Below are 19,798 nucleotides of genomic sequence, written 5' to 3'. Positions count from 1 at the left end.
CAATGCAATGGAAAATCTTCTGAGAGGGCTGTGACCCCAATACTATACAGGCACAAAGTAGGAAAAATATCATAAGATTTTTGCAAGGATATTTAAGTATGTACTTAAAACAGTCTCCTGCATAAATTGCTATCGATTGGTTTATTTCTTCACAAAATAAATGTGCGGCTGATCCTCCCCCCCCACCCCTTGAAGAGCTTTATGTAGGTCTATCAAATTCTTAAGGAGCTCTGGTGGCACAATTGTTTAGTACTTAGTTACTAACCAAAAGGTGGGCAGTTTGAACTTACTGGTGGCCCTGTGGGAAAAAAGACCTGGCAATCTGTTTCTGTAAAGATTACAGTTTAGAAAACACTATAGGGCAATTCTACTCGGTCACATGGGGTCATTATAAGTCGGAATTGACTCAACAGCACCCAAAATGCTTGCCTCAGAGACCAGGTAACTCAATCATATTCAGCATCAGCAATAAGAAGAAATAAATAAACCACAATTATGCATCCCTGGGAGAAGAAAAGATCTGACAAGATTGAAGCGGTGCAGTGGACTAACAAATTCACTCAGAAAAACCCAAAAGAGAGCTAAGGCCTTGGTGGACCATGGTCTTGGGGAACATCTAGCTCAATTGGCATAACACAGTTCATAAAGAAAATGTTCTACTTTCTACTTTGGTGAGTAGCATCTGGGGTCTTTTTTTTTTTTTCTATATTGTCATTTATTGTTTACATTCTTATTTAATTTTTTTAAAATTTTTATTGTGCTTTAAGTGAAGGTTTACAAATCAAGTCAGTCTCTCACACAAAAACATGTATACATCTTGCTATATACTCCCAATTGCTCTCCCCCTAATGAGACAGCCTGCTCCTCCCCTCCACTCTCTCTTTCCATGTCCATTTCACCAACTTCTAACCCCCTCTACCCTCTCATCTCCCCATCAGGCAGGAGATGCCAGTATAGTCTTAAGTGTCCACCTGATCCAAGAAGCTCACTCCTCACTAGCATCCCTCTCCAATGCATTGTCCAGTCCAATCCCTATCTGAAGAGTTAGCTTTGGGAATGGTTCCTGTCTTGGGCCAACAGAAGATCTGGGAGCCATGACCACCGAGGTCCTTATAGTCTCAGTCAGACCATTAAGTCTGGTCTTTTTATGAGAATTTGAGGTCTGCATCCCACTGTTCTCCTGCGCCCTCAGGGGTTCTCTGTTGCGTTCCCTGTCAGGCAGTCATCAGTTGTAGCTGGGCACCATCTAGCTCTTCTGGTCTCAGGCTGACGTAGTCTCTGCTTTATGTGGCCCTTTCTGTCTCTTGGGCTCATAATTACCTTGTGTCCTTGGTGTTCTTCATTCTGTTTTGATCCAAGTGAGTTGAGACCAATTGATGCATCTTAGGTGGCCGCTTGCTAGTGTTTAAGACCCCAGACGCCACTCTTCAAAGTGGGATGCAGTATGTTTTCTTAATAGATTTGCATCTGGGGTCTTAAAGCCTGTGTGCGGCCATCTAAGATATACCACTGGTCTCACCCCTTTGGAAGCAAGGGAGAATGAAGAGAACTAAAGATATAGGGGAAAGATAGTCCAAAGGACTAACGAACCACAATTACCATGGCCTCCACCAGACTGAGTTCAGTACAACTAGATAGTGCCCTGCTACCAACACTGACTGCTCTGACAGGGATCACAACAGAGGGTACAGACAGAGCTGGAGAAAAATGTAGAGCAAAATTCTAACTCAGAAAAAAAAGACCAGACTTACTGGCCTGACAGAGACTGGAAAAACCCTGAGACTATGGTCCCTGGACACCCTTTTAGCTCAGTAATGAAGTCACCCCTGAGGTTCACCTTCAGCCAAAGATTAGACAGGCCCATAAAACAAGACTAAAGGGGCACACCAGCCCAGGAGCAAGGATTAGAAGCAGGAGGGGACAAGAAAGCTGGTAATAGGGAACCCAATGTTGAGAAGGGAGAGTGTTGACACGTTGTGAGGTTGTTAATGTCATAAAACAATATGTGTACTAACTGTCTAATGAGAAGCTAGTTTGTTCTGTAAACCTTCACCTAACGTACAATTAAAAAAAAGGAAACACCCAGAATAACACATAACACAAGCTCTAATGCCAAATGCACAAGTGAGATCAATAATGGGAGTAAAGTAAAGATTCTGTCTGCTCCATTGGTTACTAAAATAGATATTGTGCCAAATAAAAATAGCATGACAAGCCCAGCAATGGGATTAAGACAGATTACAGGAAACTAATGACTGAGGATAAAGACAAACGTGGTGACAATGGCAGGTAGTGTGACAAATGAAATGCTTGGATAAGCAACATTCAAGAATCCAGACAACTAAAAGACCCAAGACTAAGACTGAGACAAATCTGTCAGCAATACAGATAGCATACACTGTGCCAGAAGACAATGTTAAATTATAAATGTTAATGAGAGACGAGTTCAGTAAAGCCACAAGCAGAACAAAAGAGATGAAATAGAAAGCTACTCTCACTGCAGTGTTTGATGTAGGTCTTCATTTTTAAAAAGATATAATAGTAATGATCTTTAGGAAGGGGCATATTTGATTTCAGACAAAATGGCAGCACGCTATCAAATGCCACCAACTGTTTTCTCCCACCATCCTTTAGTCTTTAGGAAATATCTACCTCCATACAAAACCTTGAACTCAGCAATAAGAGGGTCTTCAAAGGTAAATAAAAGAGGAAGGAAATTAGAAATAGGGAAAGAAAAAAGATTTTTTTTAAAGAGTAATATAAGATGACTGATAGAAAACCAAAAACCAAACCTACTGCCCTTGAGTTGACCCTGACTCATAGCGACCCTGTAGGACAGAGTAGAACTGCCCCACAGAGTTTCCAACAAGCAGCTGGTGGATTCAAATGCCTGGCCTTTTGGTTAGCAGCTGAGATCTTAGACAATGTGCCACCAAGGCTTTGAATTAAAAGAAAGGGGAGCAGAAAAAATTGATGGGAGGAAAAAATCAACTTTTCAAGTATTTACTGAGCAACTACTATGTGACAGATACTGTACAAGTTGTTATAGATAAAGTGACGGAAGAAAAAGTCATGGTTTCTGGTTTTAGGGATCTTATAATTTGGAAACAGAAAAAGACATTAATCAAATAATTACAGAAAGAATTTTGAACTTAAAATACTGACAAGTATCACGAAGAAGAGATGTATGGTACTGTGAGTAAGTAAAACAGATTGTGGGAAGTTAGAAAAGTCTTCTCTGAGGAATTGGTAATGAAGCTGAGGCAGAAAGGAGAAGAGGAAGTTAATTCAGCAAAGGTTTTGGCATGTAGGTGGGGAGTTCTCCAAGCAGTGGGACCAGCACATGCAAAGGCCCTGAGGTGAGAAGGAAAACAGTGAGAGAGAGGAATCAAAAGAAGGCCAGAGAGCTGGAGCAGACAGAACTCGGGAGAGTGTGTGTGTGTGATGAAGTAAGAGGGTGAAGTAAAAGCCAGATCGTGCAAGCTTTTGCATCTTTATCCTAAGAGCAATGGAATCCTTTCAAAGGTTCAAGCAGGACATTACATGATCTCCATCTATTGAGCCACCACCACACTCACTATTATGGGCCAGCCCACTGGTCCAAACTCTTCTCTGCACTCACTTCACCTTCCACAGAAGCCTTCTGGCTTTGTGTTCAGCATGCCAAAATTACTATCAAATCAGAGCCTTTGCACTTTCTGTTCCCTCTGCATGGAACTTTTTTCCACCATCTTCACATGTCTCTCCTCTCCCTTCACCTTTGATCTCTGCTAAAATGTCTTCTCTTGAAAACTTTCCTTTTAAAAACCCTAAGAGAGACCCACTTATCTAGACTCCCCTTTACCTTCTTAACCTGATTTATAGTTTCACTATTCTTATCATTAACAGAATCTATATTCTAAATGTAGTTATTTAGTTAGTTTATAAAACATGCAGGTATATACATACATGCACAAACACAGAACTAGAATTTGGCATCAAGAAGGCAGGGACTTTATTGCTAACTATCCCTGGCACATGGTAGTGCTCAATAACTACTGAGCGAGTGAGTGAATAAATGATTTATAAGGAATGAATGTCAACTGTCACATAGATTACGAGAACACAAAAGACCCGGAGTCAGACCTAGGAATTTTATAATCTACATCTTCTCCAAGACTTTATCCAAACAAGGGAGTCTCAAATTCAGAAAAAAATATCAATCAGAACCACCTAGATACCTTTCTTAGTTGTACCACAACACAACGCATGCAAGTGAAAAGCAGGTTTTTAAGGTTATTCTACACCAGGCAGGCCAAAAAGAGGACATCTACCACTTTGCAGGTTGAACTAGTAGAGTTAAGGAGGTATTATATGAAAAATAGCATTACTGTCCTAAATGAAGAGTACACAAATGCATGAAGAACAGAGAGTACTTGTACCACCAGAATCTAGTAAGGAAAAAGGAAAAACTAGGTACCTACAAGTATCGGCCTTAGAGCCACCATAAACCAACAAAGAGAGGGCTTACCTCAGAGAACCAGTGCTTCATTACAGCATGAGCATTTATTGTGTGTGTTTATCCATTGAGAATTTATTTCACATATTAATATGCAAAGTACCATAGTAGATGTTGGGGCAAAATTAAGCCACATTGATAGGTGCACTCTATAATATTGGGGAGGAAGGCAAATTCTAACGCTCTTTTCAGACAAAAAAAAATTAGAATACAAGACATGTGTTAGAGAAAAAGATTGCCATGGAGATTAGAGAGTGAAGGATAAAGACAGAACTAATTTCCCCCCGGATTAGAATTAAAATCCATTGCTCCTGTCAACTAAGAAATAAATAAAATTCAATAAACCTGTCTGCATTTTCCTTTTAAAGGCAGATTTTTAAAAATCAGCATCTTGCACATGTGAAGCTTTTAAAATGTGTTTGTGAGGGAAGGAAGGAGGGAAGGAGAGTGAGAGAAAGGGGAAGCCATCTACTCATGGTTGGATTTTGTGATCAGAAAACATCAACATTTTGGATCTTCTGGGCTCTATGTTTCATAGAATGAGCTCAAAGGAGCTTCCCAGAATGCACCTGAGACATAGTATAATAGCCACCTGCCTATATATTGTGCTACAAGGATTGTCAGAATCACACCTGCCTAAAATGTCCAGCTGATGTCATTCTTTAAGTCAAATTATTGAAGACTTCGGCTAACACGCAACTGTGTTGGCTGTTATCAATTGCCTCATAGAACATGGTCAGTGGACCAGCAGCATCACTGTCACTTGAGACTATGGAAATGCAGGTTCTCAGGTGCCGCCCAAACCTGCTGAATCAGAATCCACATTGTAATAAGATCCCCAGCTGACTTACCCATGTACATTAAAGTCTGAGAAGCACTGGTCTGTTTCACATGTTCCACTGCATGGTAATGCATTAACAGGTTGTTTGTTTTTAACCTTAGGACATTTGAACCCTATCCTAAGAAGTGCACAGAACTCTAGAAGAATATACAAAAAAAAAAAAAGCAAATACAGTATTTGTGCCTCCGAAATGAAAGGAAAGTTATGAATCTTGGAACACAACGGAAATACTGGGCATGAGTCTAAGATAGTAGTTGGAGTAGGTAAAGAATCAGGGTGTGAAAATGCTCACAGGCTTCTGCAGCTGGGGGCTGGGATGAGGTGGGAGGGGAGGGAATGAAGAGGAATGAAAGGGAGATGGAAGAATATTGCTTTATTGTTTTCTTTATGGATGTCCCTGGGTTTTATATAATTTATCAACAGAATTGCAGTGGGGCACTTTTTCACCATAAATCAATAGTTCCCCAATTTGCTCACACATTTTAGAGAGGGTCAGCAGGCGTAAATAACTCTGGTTTGGGATTCCTCTGGCTTATAGTCCTCTCTGGGCTCCTATCTAGCTCAGTGCTCTTAAACAAGACATTTATCTGTTATCCCACCTGTAGAGAGAATGCCTGGACAACAAGCAGTCTAAAATGGTTTCCAGCTACAATATCCCATGATTCTAAGTTGCATCTTATGCCAAATTAGTATAGAATCACAAATACTTGAATTGGCCAGATTGGGACCCGTTTTTTAACTAATGATATCACTGGTTCTATTTGTGGTGAATGCAGAGATTAATCTGATTTAGTTAAATACCAGTCTCTGCTCCTTCTACAAATACCCACCCATGCTAGGAGGAGTCAATGTGACAAAGACATATCCACAGTATACCTCACACAACTTCACTCTTGAGAAATTATTTCAGTTTCTCTCCATGTAATTGTTCCTATTCCAGGATCTAAAGCTCCCAACTGTAGCTTTTGGAAATCTCTCTCGTCCTGCCATCTTGTCTGGAGAAAATCAGAAGGTGTAAGTACTACACTGCATTTTTTTCACATTCCCATCCTCTCGGCAATGTATTTATTAAAGTGGCCATACCTTTTACTCACTTGTCACGGGCAGAAGCGTCAAGCTCCTGATCCCCATATTTGTATCTATTGAACCAACTGTAGTTTGTCATAGGCTATGCTGTCTTTCTCTTTGCTGCTCAGTTCAATTCTACAATAGCAAACAGCTGGGTAGCAGAAGGACCTGCTAGTCTGAGCACAGGTCTGGGAGTCAGTAACTTTGAGCTCAAATCCCAACTCTGCCACACGTTTGTTCTAAAGATGTGAGCTGTCCTATAAAAGCACTCATCACGGCATTCACACAAGCCTGGAAGCCACTGTGCTGATGTGCTAACACAAAGAAATCTTTCTTGTAGCTGTGCTTATGGCATTTTTCAATAGTCTTCTAATGGAGTTTTGGTCTGCCACAGAAAGGGTAATGAAAGGCAAAGAGCAAGGGGCCCGGCTTGCTCTTCAGTCACAATGACTTTGACTGCTCAGAGTCCAGTAGGTGGCAAAGAAAATATTTCAAGGGCAATTTCCTCACCTTTCAAACCTATGATTTCATATTAGAGGTTCAGTCTGTAAGCCTTCTTGTGTCGACAATTCTCTCTGGGAAGGTTAATGTCACTTCTAAGCTTAATAATGGCCCCAAAGTTCAGAATATACTGTAAACATCCTGAAAGTGATGAATAAGTAAAAATAAACAAGAATGATAAACGCAAACGGTGCCTGAAAATCTTTACAGCTAATATTGGCTGCAAAAGAAGGGAAAGACATAAGCAAGGTTGTATCAACCGAGGGTCAAGTTTGTTTGTGAAAAGGAAAGAATTTAATCAAAGAACCAAATGGACCATCCCTCATGCTATGAAGCTGGTTGTACCACCCTCCTGCTATGAAACAAAATTTTCACCCCAGTGCTTGCCAACATATGATGTAACACAAATCTTCAGATAATTACTGATATACGTACCTGATGAAATTCACAAAATTGAGCTGAAGCTCCAGTGTTCTCTTCTGTTAAATGGGTATAGTATCATCTCCCTTCCTCATGCCACGAGATCATAGTGGGCTTAAAATATAATTTTTCTATTATAACCACTCTAGAATCATCAGATTTTCCACTGCTCTTGAAAATTTGTCAAATTATATTTGTTCACTTATTCCAAGCTATCATAATTTTTCTTTTCTCGGATACAGTTGTTCTCAGCCTGGCTGCACATTAAAATCACCTTATTGTTGATGTTGTTAGGTGTCCTTGAGTCAGCTCCAACTCATAGCAACCCCACATGCAACACAACTGAGCCATCCTCACAATCATTGATATGTTTGAGGCCGTTGTTGCAACCACGGTGTCAGACTTTCTCATTGAGGGTCTTCCTCTTTTTCACTGACCCTCTACTTTACCAAGCACGACGTCGTTCTCCAGGGACTGGTCCCTCCTGATGATATGTCCAAAGTACGAGAGACAAAGTCTTGCCATCCTCCTTTCTAAGGAGCTTTCTGGCTGTATTTCTTCTAAAACATATTTATTTGTTCTTCTGGCAATCCATGGCATATTCAGTATTCTTTGTCAACATCATAATTGAAAGGCATCAATTATTCTTCGCTCTTCCTTATTCATTGCCCAGCTTTTGCATGCATACGAGACTACTGAAAATACCATGGCTTGTGTGAGGCACATCTTAGTCCTGAAAGTGATACCTAGGTAGCTTTTTTAAAATGTCCTATTCCCAGTACCATCCTAGATCAATTAAACTAGAAAATCTATGGATAAATCCTAGATATTACTATTTCAAATAACTTGCTGTACCTTCCTCAAAAGTCAAAAACCAAACCTATTGCCTCTGAGTCGATTCCGAATCATAGTGGCCCCATTGGACAGAGTCATAAGGTTTCCAAGGCTATAAATCTTTATAGAAGCAGGCCGCCACTTCTTTCTCCTGCAGAGCAGCTGGTGGGTTCGAACCACCCAGCCCTGGGTTAGCAGCCAAGCCCTAAACCACTGTGCCACCAGGGCTGCTTCTACCTTCCTCACCCCACCATATATTACCCAACAACCAGATGTGTGTTAGAATGTTTAACAACCTGGTCTCTGAGGAAGAAAAGGCCTGATCTGTAGTGTTTGCCAGTTTCTGAGGTGTAAATACTCGCACCATGGCTGATTTCAAGCTACTAACATAATGTCATTAAATGCAGAGTTGCAAAGAGATGTACATGATCCGTTCTGGAGAACCAGTGTGGGCTAGCTGCAGATCACCACTGCCAGAATCATGTGTTAATCCAAGTAATCACTCAATTTATAAACATAAAAACCTGTTGCATCGAATCAATTCCGACTCATAGCAACCCTGTAGGACAGAGTAGAACTGCCCCACAGGGTTTCCAAGGAGCAGCTGGTAGATTCAAGCTGCTGACATTTTGGTTAGCAGATGAGCCCTTAACCACTGCACCACTAGGGCTCTGATTTATAAATATAGAACTGTCCAAATAAAAAAATAAAACAACACCAAATATGGCAAGATAAATAAAACAAAATCTCAGGCTAACATAGTTAATGAATACAATTATTTCAACAACCATTAATTGAGCATCTACTAGGTACTAGATACTTTATGTTGTTGTTGTTAGGTGCTGTCAAGTTGGTCCCCACTCATAACGACCCTATAGGTCAGAGTAGAACTGCCCCATAGGGTTTCCAAGAAGCGGCTGGTAGATTTGAACTGCTGACATTTTGGTTAGCAGCCGAGCTCTTAACCACTACTCTGCTAGGGCTACAGATATATTATAGGCACTGTGAATAAAGCAATGAACAAAACAAACACAAATCCATGTCCTCAGGGAACTTTCATTATAAAGGGCAGACAATAAGCACATAAAAAAAAAAGAGACAATAAGCACACTAGGTTAGTAAAATATATATGTATGTTAGATGATAAATATTATGGAGAAAAGTTAAAGGAGATAGGGAATATTAGGTAAAGCCTCTCAAATTTAAATTCTTTGATTAAAGAAAGCCTCACTGAATAACATGAAGGAACCTGGAAGGCATTATGCTGAGCGAAATTAGTCAGAGGCAAAAGGACAAATATTATATAAGACCACTATTATAAGATCTTGAGAAATAGTATAAACTGAGAAGAATATATACTTTTGTGGTTACGGGGAGGGGAGGGAGGGAGGGTGGGAGAGGGTTATTTACTGATTAGTTAGTAGATAAGAACTACTTTAGGTGAAGGGAAGGACAATACTCCACACACGGAAGGTCAGCTCAACTGGACTGGACCAAAAGCAAAGAAGTTTCCAGGATAAACTGAATCCTTCAAAGGTCAGCGGAGCAAGGGCGGGGTTTTGGGGACTATGGCTTAAGGGGACTTCTAAGTCAATTGGCAAAATAATTCTATTATGAAAACATTCTGCATCCCACTTTGAAATGTGGCATCTGGGGTCTTAAATGCTAACAAGCAGCCATCTAAGATGCATCAATTTGTCTCAACCCACCTGGATCAAAGGAGAATGAAGAACACCAAAGTCACACAATAACTATGAGCCCAAGTGACAGAAAGGGCCACATGAACCAGAGACTTACATCATCCTGAGACCAGAAGAACTAGATGGTGCCTGGCCACAACCGATGACTGCCCTGACAGGGAGCACAACAGAGAGAACCCCTGAGGGAGCAGGAGATCAGTGGGATGCAGACCCCAAATTCTCATAAAAAGACCATACTTAATGGTCTGACTGAGACTAGAGGAATCCCAGCGGTCATGGTCCCCAAACCTTCTGTTGGCCCAGGACAGGAACCATTCCTGAAGACAACTCATCAGACATGGAAGGGACTGGACAATGGGTAGGAGAGAGATGCTGATGAAGAGTGAGCTACTTGTATCAGGTGGACACTTGAGACTGTGTTGGCATCTCCTGTCTGGAGGGGAGATAGGAGGGTAGAGAGGGTTAGAAACTGGCAAAATTGTCATGAAAGGAGAGACTGGAAGGACTGACTCATTAGGGGGGGAATAAGTGGGAGTATGGAGTAAGGTGTATATAAGTTTACATGTGACAGACTGACTTGATTTGTAAACTCACTTAAAAATTATTAAAAAAAAAAAAAAAGAAAGCCTCACTGAGAAGTTGTTATTTGCATAAAGGCCTGAAGGAAGAGAATGAAGAACTATCCATAGGAAGTCAATACCAAATACAAAGGTCCAGAGGCAAAAAAACCATTTTGTGTGTCCCAGGCACATCAAGGAAGTAGGTGTGTTTTGAGTGGAGTGTGTCTTGAGATGGTGGTAGATTGAACACAGAGCGGTAGCAGTGGAAGTCAAGAGAGAGGGCAGATTTCTGAATGTATTTTGAAAGTAGAAGTAACAGACTTGCTAATGAATTGGCATAGGGCATAAAAGAAGGAAGGGAATCAATGGTGACTCCGAGGTCTTTGATTTGAGCACCTGAAGTGATTCAGGTGACGTTAGGTGAGATGGGAAACTTTACTAGTAGATTGAGAAATTCAGTTTTGGATGCATTATGTTTGAAATGACTATTAGATACATAACAAGAGATGTGATATAAGTAGTGAATAGAGGAGTCTGGAGCTCAGGCTAGAGCTGTACATATGTGAATAGTCAGTATGTTGTTTTAGGTGCTGTCAAGTCGGTTCTGACTCATAGTGACCCTAGATATAACAAAACAAAACACTGCCTGGTCCTGTGCCATCCTCATAATCATTGCTATGTTTGAGTCTATTGTTGCAGTCACTGTCAATCCATCATGTTGAGGGTCACTCTCTTTTCTGCTGACCCTCTACCTTACCAAGCATGACATCCTTCTCCGAGAATCGATTCCTCCTGATAACATGTCCAACATACAAGAGACAAAGTCTCATCATCTTCATTTCCAAGGAGCACTCTAGCTGTACTTCTTACAAGATAGACTTGTTCACTCTTCTGGCAGTCCATGGTATATTTAATATTTTTCACCAGCACAATAACTCAAAGACATTAATTCTTCTTCAGTCTTCCTTATTCATTGTCCAGCTTTCCCATGCATATGAGGTGATTGAAAATACCATGGATTGGGTCAGACTCACCTTGGTCCTCAAAGGGACATCTATGCTTTTCAACACTTTAAAGAGTTCTTTTGCAGCAGATTTGCCCAATGCCATATGTCATTTGATTTCTTGACTGCTGCTTCCATGGGCTTTGGTTGTGGATCCAAGTAAAATGAAATCCTTGACAACTTCAGTCTTTTCTCCATTTATCATGATGTTGCTTATTGGTCCAGTTGTGAGGATTTTTGTTTTCTTTATGTTAAGGTATAATCCATACTGATGGCTGCAATCTTTGATCTTCATCAGTAAGCACTTCAAGTCCTCTTCATTTGTAGCAAGCAAGGTTGTGTCATCTGCATATCGAAGGTTGTTAATGAGTCTTCCACCAATTCTGATGCCTCTTTCTTCTTCATATAGTCCAGTTTCTCAGATTATTTGCTCACCATACAGACTGAATAAGTATGGTGAAAGGATACAACCCTGATGCACACCTTTCCCAATTTTAAACAACCCAGTATTCCCTTGTCCTGTTCAAACAACTGCCTCTTGGCCTATGTTCAGGTTCCTCATGAGCACAATTAAGTGTTCAGGAATACCCATTCTTCCCAATGTTATCCATAATTTGTTATGATTCACACCGTCGAATACCTTTGCATAGTCAATAAAACAAAGGTAAACATCTTTCTGGTATTCTCTGCTTGGAGTCAAGATTCATCTGACATCAGCAATGATATCCCTCCTTCATCACCTCTTCTGAATCCAGCTTGAACTTCTGGCAGTTCCCTGTCCATGTACTACTGCAACCATTTATGAATTATCTCCAACAAAATTTTACTTTCATGGAATATTAATGAAATTATTTGATAATTTCTGCATTCCGTTGGATCATTTTTCTTTGAAATGGGCACAAATACGGGTCCCTTGAAGTCAGTTGTCCAGGTAGCTGTCTTTCAAATTTCTTGGCATGAGTGAGTACCTCCAGCACTACATCCTTTTGTTGAATTCCTGGAACCTTGTTTTTTGCCAAAGCCTTCATTGCAGCTTGGAATTCTTCGTTCAATACCATTGATTCTTGATCATATGCAACCTCCTGAAATGGTTGAATGTCAACCAATTCTTTTTGGTACAGTGATTCTGTATATTCTTCCCATCTTCTTTTAATGCTTCCAGTGTCATTCAATATTTTGCCCATAGAATCTTTCAAAATTGCAACTCAAGGCTTGAATTTTTTCTTAGGTCCTGTCAGCTTGAGAAATGTCGAGTATGTTCTTCCCTTTTGGTTTTCTAACTCCAAGTCTTGAACATTTCATTATAATATCTTACTTTGTCTTCTCCAACCACACTTTGAAATCTACAGTTCAGCTCTTTTATTTCATCATTTCTTCCTTTCACTTGAGCTACTCAACGTCAAAGACCACGTTTGAGTCTCTCCTGACATCAATTTTGGTCTTTTCTTTCTTTCTTGTCTTTTTAATGACCTCTTGCTTTCTTTGTATATGATGTCCTTGATGTTGTTTCACAACTCACCTGTTCTTCAGCCATTAGTGTTCAATGTATCAAATCTATTCTTGAAATGGTCTCTAAATTCAGGTGGGATACACTCAAGTTCATACTTTGGCTCTTGTGGACTTCTTCTAATTTTCTCCAACTTCAGCTTGAACTTCCATATGAGTAATTGCTGGTCTGTTCTGCAGTCAGCCGCTGGCCTTGTTCTGACTGATGATACTGAGTTTTTCCATGGCCTCTTTCCACAGATGTAGTCAGCTTGATTCCTGTGTATCCATCAGGTAAGGTACGTGTATAGTCACCGTTTATGTTGTTGAAAAAAGGTATTCACAATGAATAAGTCTAGTAAAATTCTATCATGTGGTCTCTGGCATCACTTCTATCACCAAGGCCATATTTTTCAACTACCTATCCTTCTATGTTTCCAGCTTTCATATTCCAATCACCAGTAATTATCAATGCGTCTTGATTGCATGTTTGATCAATTTCAGTTTGTAGAAGTTAGCAAAAATCTTCAATTTCTTCATCCTTGGCATTAGTGGTTTGTGTGTACCTTCAGATAATAGTCATATTAACTGGTCTTTCTTATAGGTGTATAGATGTTATCCTATCACTGAGTCGTGCTTTAGAATAGAGCTGGAAATGTTCTTTTTGATGATGAATGCAACGTCATTCCTCCTCAATTTGTCATTTCCGGCATGGTAGACCATATGATTGTCTGATTCAAAATGGCCAATACCAGTCCATTTCAACCTCTTGAACAAATCCATAGTCTTTTCAGTCACATCATATGCATGAGAAAGCTGGACAATGAATAAGGAAGACCAAAGAAGAATTGTCACCTTTGAATTATGGTGTTCAGGAAGAGTATTTGAATATACCATGGACTGCCAAAAGAATGAACAAATCTGACTTGAAAGAAGTACAACCAGAATCCTCCTTCCTTAGAAGCAAATATGGTGAGACTGCATCTTAGTTACTTTGGACATGTTATCAGGAGGGATCAGTCCCTGGAGAAGGACATAATGTTTGATAAAGTAAAGCATCAGCTAAAAAAAGGAAGATTCTCAATGAGATGGATTGACACAGTGGCTGCTACAATGGGCTCACGTATAACAAGGATTGTAAGGATGGTGCAGGACCGGGCAGTGTTTCATTCTATAGGTTGAGACATAGGGTCACTATAAGTTGGAACCGACTCAATGGCACGTAACAACAATAACAATTTAAAAAAACAAAATTTCTCAGTAATTAATATTATAAATGTCCTCCTTGTCTTTACTCTCAAGTTAAATACCTGTGCCAATCCAAAGGCAAAGTTCAAGTAATGGAGCAATGAAAGAGAGAGTTTGGTGGGATGGAAGAACACTTGGACCATGGCTAAGTAGATGCCAAGCTTCTGACTTCACTACTAGCTTGTTAAGAAGAAAGACTAATAGTATATTCGAGTCTCCAAACAGCATGCAAAATTTCAATCTCAGAAATACCTTTTAAATTAGGTGTCTATATAGAGTTTATCTCCTGCTTCTGTCAACAAAAATCAGAGTGAACATATCCTTCCAGTTTGCATTTTCAGAAGTGGGAGCTCTTTTCTAAGTGGTTGATTTACTCCCAAAACTAACTCATTAGAAGCAGTGTTCTAACTTCTGTCTTTTTTCTCCTAAAATAAATTTTAATTGCACTGCAATGAAAGAAGTAAACATGGACTGTTGTATTAAAAAAAAAAAAAAACACTATTGCCATTTAATGTATTCTGACTCATAGTGATCCTATAGGACAGAGTAGAACTGCCCCCATAGGGTTTCTGAGGCTGTAATCTTTACAGGAGCAGTCTGCCACATCTTTCTTCTGTGGAGTAGCTGGTGGGCTGGAACCACTGACCTTCTGGTGCGCAGCTGAGCTCTTAACCACTGTGCAAAACATTATATTCTGAACCAAACATTTATTTAATTTTTTTTTTCTTTTTAACCATCCTTACTTTATCTTTTCCTAGGAAAGTTAATCTTTTTTTTTAATTGTCATGGATTATGTCCCCCAAAAATGTGTGTATCAATTTGGCTGGGCCATGATATCTCCTGGTATTGTGTGATTTTCCTGTGTATTGTAAATCCTGCCTCTATGCTGTTAATGAGGGAGGATGGGTGTCAGTTATATTAGAGAGGCAGGACTCAATCTACAAAACCAGACTGTGTCTTGAGGCAATCTCTTGAGATATAAAAGAAAGAAGGAAGCAGAGAGACAGGGGGGCCTCATACCACTGAGAAAGGAACACTGGGAGCAGAGAGCATCCTTTGGACTTCAGATCCCTGTGAGGAGAAGCTCCTAGTCTGGCGGAACATTGATGAGAAGGCCGACAGAGAGAGAAAGACTTCCCCTGGAGTTGATGCCCTGAATTTGGACTTTTAGCCTAGTTAACTGTGAGGAAATAAACTCTTCTTTGTTAAAACTGTCCACTTGTGGTATTTCTGTTATAGCAGCACTAAATAACTAAGATTGAATTCTTCCTTTTTCTCCTTTGCTGCCTAAGGATGGGCCCTCATTGTGAACAACAGGGTAAGCTAATCAGACCAGGAAGTTTATGACCAACGTACTACTTCAGCTCAAATGTTCACTGATGCCCTTCACGCTGAGAAGGCAACAATATTTAAGACAGAAATTCAGGAAAACCTAGCCAAAATATACAAAACTACACCAGATCTCATCATTGTATTTGGATTCAGAACCCATTTTGTGGGTGACAAGATAACTGACTTCAGCATGATTTACAATTCCTTGGATCATGCAAAGAAAAATGAAACCAAACACAGACTTGCAAGACATGACTTATATGACAAGAAAATGCCCTTAGGAAAACAGTGAAAAGAACACAAGAACAGAATAAAGAAAGTCATCAGGACTCTAAAAGCCAACATAGGTGGTGGCAAAAGAAAATGTAAGGATTCTGCAGTGACTTGATCTGCGGTAATTTTGAGGATTTTTCCTCAAAGGATTAATGAAATATAAAAAGTTTAAAAAAAAAAATTCTTGGGGAACTCATTCTACAGTCCCAAGTTCTAAGGATCACAATTTGGCATTTCATTCATTTGTAGGACTACATTTGTGCAAAAATATGCTACCATAAAGGAAATAAGTCTGTATAAATGAATATGGCATATGATCTTTGACTTTGAGGTTACAAATGATAGAATAATACCATGGTAGGTTTTCTAAATTTCCACATTTAAAGTATTAACATTTTTGTACAGAAGATAAACCCCTAGTATTTGGATTTGGAACCCATGACTATATATATCCATAAAGCAATATATATGCAATTAAATTTGTGGACAAAAAACATACTTTTTCTGTCCTGTTACAGAATGACCTAAACAAAATTACATTCTGTATACAAATATGTGATAAATATATTTGTTTGAAGGATTAAAAGCAAAAGTTTATCAAAGATCTTTTTCGTCCACCAAAGGCTATATGAAGTTCTTAATTGTCTCTCTCCATGAGAGGCCTGGTGGCACAGTGTAAAGAACTCAGCTGCTAACGAAAAGGTCAGCAGTTTGAATTCACCAGCCACTCCTTGGAAATCCTATAGGGTAGTTCTACATTGTCTTATAAAAAAAAAAAAAAAAAAAAAAACCCAGTGCAGTCTTATAGGGTTGTTAAAAATGGCTTGGGGGTGGAGTCTAACCTCCTCTAACTTCACAATGGGAAAGGAGAATCAAGATCAACAGCTCAAGGCTGATTCCTATGAGGCGGGGGTCAGACACGCCTCCTCTCTCTGACACCTTTACCAATTCTTATACCACCACATGGCACTCTCTATTTCTCTGCTGGGTTCAATAATTCATTGCAATGGCCACATAGAACTCACACACCATACTCATGATTATGGGGTTTATTAAGGAAGTAACAGTTACAATGCAGACTCAGGAACACTCAAGTATACAGTTCTTGCATCAGGACGGACTCTTCCTAGCTGCACTCACAGGCACGCCTCTCCTTGGCCCTAGGCCTCTGCCCAAAGGCACTCACTCAGCTTTCTTTCTCCTCGAACAGGGAAGGCCCACCTCACTGTCTCCTGCTGCTGGGTCTTTGCTGCCAGGTCTCTCTTGCCACCGTTTCTCACCGTCTTCAGAGTTACAGCTCACTCTCTCTCTCTCTCTCTCTGTTTCTTCCTTACAGGAGCTTCTTAGCACAGAGATCCCAGGTTCAAAGGACATGCTGGCTCCTGGGAGTTCTTTCTTGGTAGTGGTGATATCTTTTCTTTCCTGCCTCTGTGGTGGCTCATTCCAAGCCCAGCAGGATGGCATAACTGGCCAAACACTTGGTAGGCTACAATTACCATATCAGCACAGTGCAACACCATCACTTGGGTAGGAGTTACAAGACCGTGGCTAGAAACGCTACACAAAAGCAATCAATTGCACTGCAGTGTTGCTATGAGTCAGAATCCACTCAACAGCAACAGGTTTGGTTTCTGGTTTTATGTATAATCTACAGAAATTGAAACAAAGCACTTGAGAGTACTTGAAATCACCTTGCACTTTAGAAGCTTTGTAAAAATTTACTTGATTACTTATTCTAAAAAATAAAACAAACAGGAGATTCTCATCCTTTATATACTTCATATATTTCAGTACATGTCTAATCTAAATATATATTTTAAGCAGAATAAAGCACATATGAGCACCGTGAATTAGAACTTCATTCATAAATAAAGTGGAGTAAAACTTCCACTAAATTTCTGAGTTAGAAATAATCGTGTATACAAGTGTTCCCGTTAACAAATTTAAATACATTCCAGACTAAATAAACCGTGGTACAGACATATAGGGGAATATTATCCAGTCATAAAAAGGAATGAAATACTAATATTTGCTATGATATGGATGATCCTCAAAAATATGTTAAATGAAAGAAGCTAGACACAAAAGGTCACTTATTGTATGAGTCCTTTTATATGAAAGATCCATAAGAGAGACAGAAAGAACATTGGAGATTGCCAATGGCTGGGGGCAGGGAATAATACAGTAACTGCTTAATGGACACTGGATTTTATTCTCTTGTTAGGTGCCGACGAGTCGCTTCCAACTCATAGCAGCCCTATGTACGACAGAACGAAACATTGCCCAGCCCTGTGCAATCCTCATGATCGCTGTTATGCTTAAGCCCTTGGTTGCAGCCAAGGTGTCAATCCATCTCGTTAAGGGTCTTCCTCTTTTTTGCTGACCCTGTAATTTACCAAGCATGATGTCCTTCTCCAAGGACTGGTCCCTTTTGATGGCATGTCCAAAGTATGTGAGACAAAGTATCATCATCCTTGCTTCTAGGAGCACTCTGGCTGTACTTCTTCCAAGACAAATTCATTCATTCTTTTGGGAGTCCGTGGCATATTCAATATTCTTCACCAGCACCACAATTCAAAGCATCAACTCTTCTTTTGTCTTCCTTATTCATTGTCCAGCTTTCACACGCATATAAGGCAATTGAAAACACCGCGGCGTGGGTCAGGTGCACCTTAGTCCTCAAAGGGACATCTGTGCTTTTGAACACTTTAAAGAGGTCTTTTGAGCAGATTTGTCCAACGCAATGCATCATTTGATTTCCTGACTGCTGCTTCCATGGGTGTTTATTATGGATCCAAGTAAAATGAAACCCTTGACAACTTCAATCTTTTCTCCATTTATCATGATGTTGCTTATTGGTCCAGTTGTGAGGATTTTTTTTTTCTTTATGTTGAGGTGTAATCCATACTGAAGGCTGTGGTCTTTGATCTTCATCAGTAAATGCTTCAAGTCCTCTTTGCTTTCAGCAAGCAAGGTTGTGTCATCTGCATAATGCGAGATAATGAATCTTTCTCCGATCTCAATGCTCCGTTCTTCTTCATATAGTCCAGCTTCTCAAATTATTTGCTGAGCGTACAGAATGAGTAAAAAAAATATGGTGAAACAACACTGACACCTTTCCTAACTCTGAACCACACGGTATCCCCTTGTTCTCTTCAAATGACTGCCTTTTTTTTTTTTTCTAATTAACTTTTATTAAGCTTCAAGTGAACGTTTACAAATCCAATCAGTCTCTCACATATAAGTTTACATACATCTCACTCCCTACTCCCACTTGCTCTCCCCCCTTGAGTCAGCCCTTTCAGTCTCTCCTTTCGGGACAATTTTGCCGGCTTCCCTCTCTCTCTATCCTCCCATCCCCGCTCCAGACAAGAGTTGCCAACACAATCTCAAGTATCCACCTGATATAATTAGCTCACTCTTCATCAGCGTCTCTCTCCCACCCGCTGACCAGTCCCTTTCATGTCTGATGAGTTGTCTTCGGGGATGGTTCCTGTCCTGTGCCAACAGAAGGTCTGGGGAGCATGGCCGCCGGGATTCCTCTAGTCTCAGTCAGACCATTAAGTTTGGTCTTCTTATGAGAATTTGGGGTCTGTATCCCACTGATCTCCTGCTCCCTCAGGGGTCCTCTGCTGTGCTCCCTGTCAGGGCAGTCATCTATTGTGGCCGGGCACCAACTAGTTCTTCTGGTCTCAGGATGATGTAGGTCTCTGGTTCATGTGGCCCTTTCTGTGTCTTGGGCTCTTAGTTGTCCTGTGGCCTCGGTGTTCTTCATTTTCCTTTGCTCCAGGTGGGTTGAGACCAATTGATGCACCTTAGATGGCCGCTTGTTAGCATTTAAGACCCCAGACACCACATTTCAAAGTGGGATGCAGAATGATTTCATAATAGAATTATTTTGCCAATTGACTTAGAAGTCCCCTCAAACCATGTTCCCCAGACCCCCGCCCTTGCTCCCCTGACCTTTGAAGCATTCATTTTATCCCAGAAACTTCTTTGCTTTTGGTCCAGTCCAATTGAGCTGACCTTCCAAGT

At 40.2% G+C, this 19,798-nt stretch overlaps 1 pseudogene; it reads left to right on the top strand.

Annotated features, from left to right (window-relative positions):
• Positions 1-6,853: 6,853 nt before the first annotated feature.
• LOC126082408 (40S ribosomal protein S24-like) lies at positions 6,854-15,878 on the top strand (annotated as a pseudogene).
• Positions 15,879-19,798: the final 3,920 nt, after the last annotated feature.

The sequence above is a fragment of the Elephas maximus genome, chromosome 9 (genome assembly GCF_024166365.1).
Source record: "Elephas maximus indicus isolate mEleMax1 chromosome 9, mEleMax1 primary haplotype, whole genome shotgun sequence".
Lineage (NCBI taxonomy): Eukaryota > Metazoa > Chordata > Mammalia > Proboscidea > Elephantidae > Elephas > Elephas maximus.
Note: the sequence above shows the minus strand (reverse complement) of the source record. Positions and strands in the feature narration are given on the sequence as shown.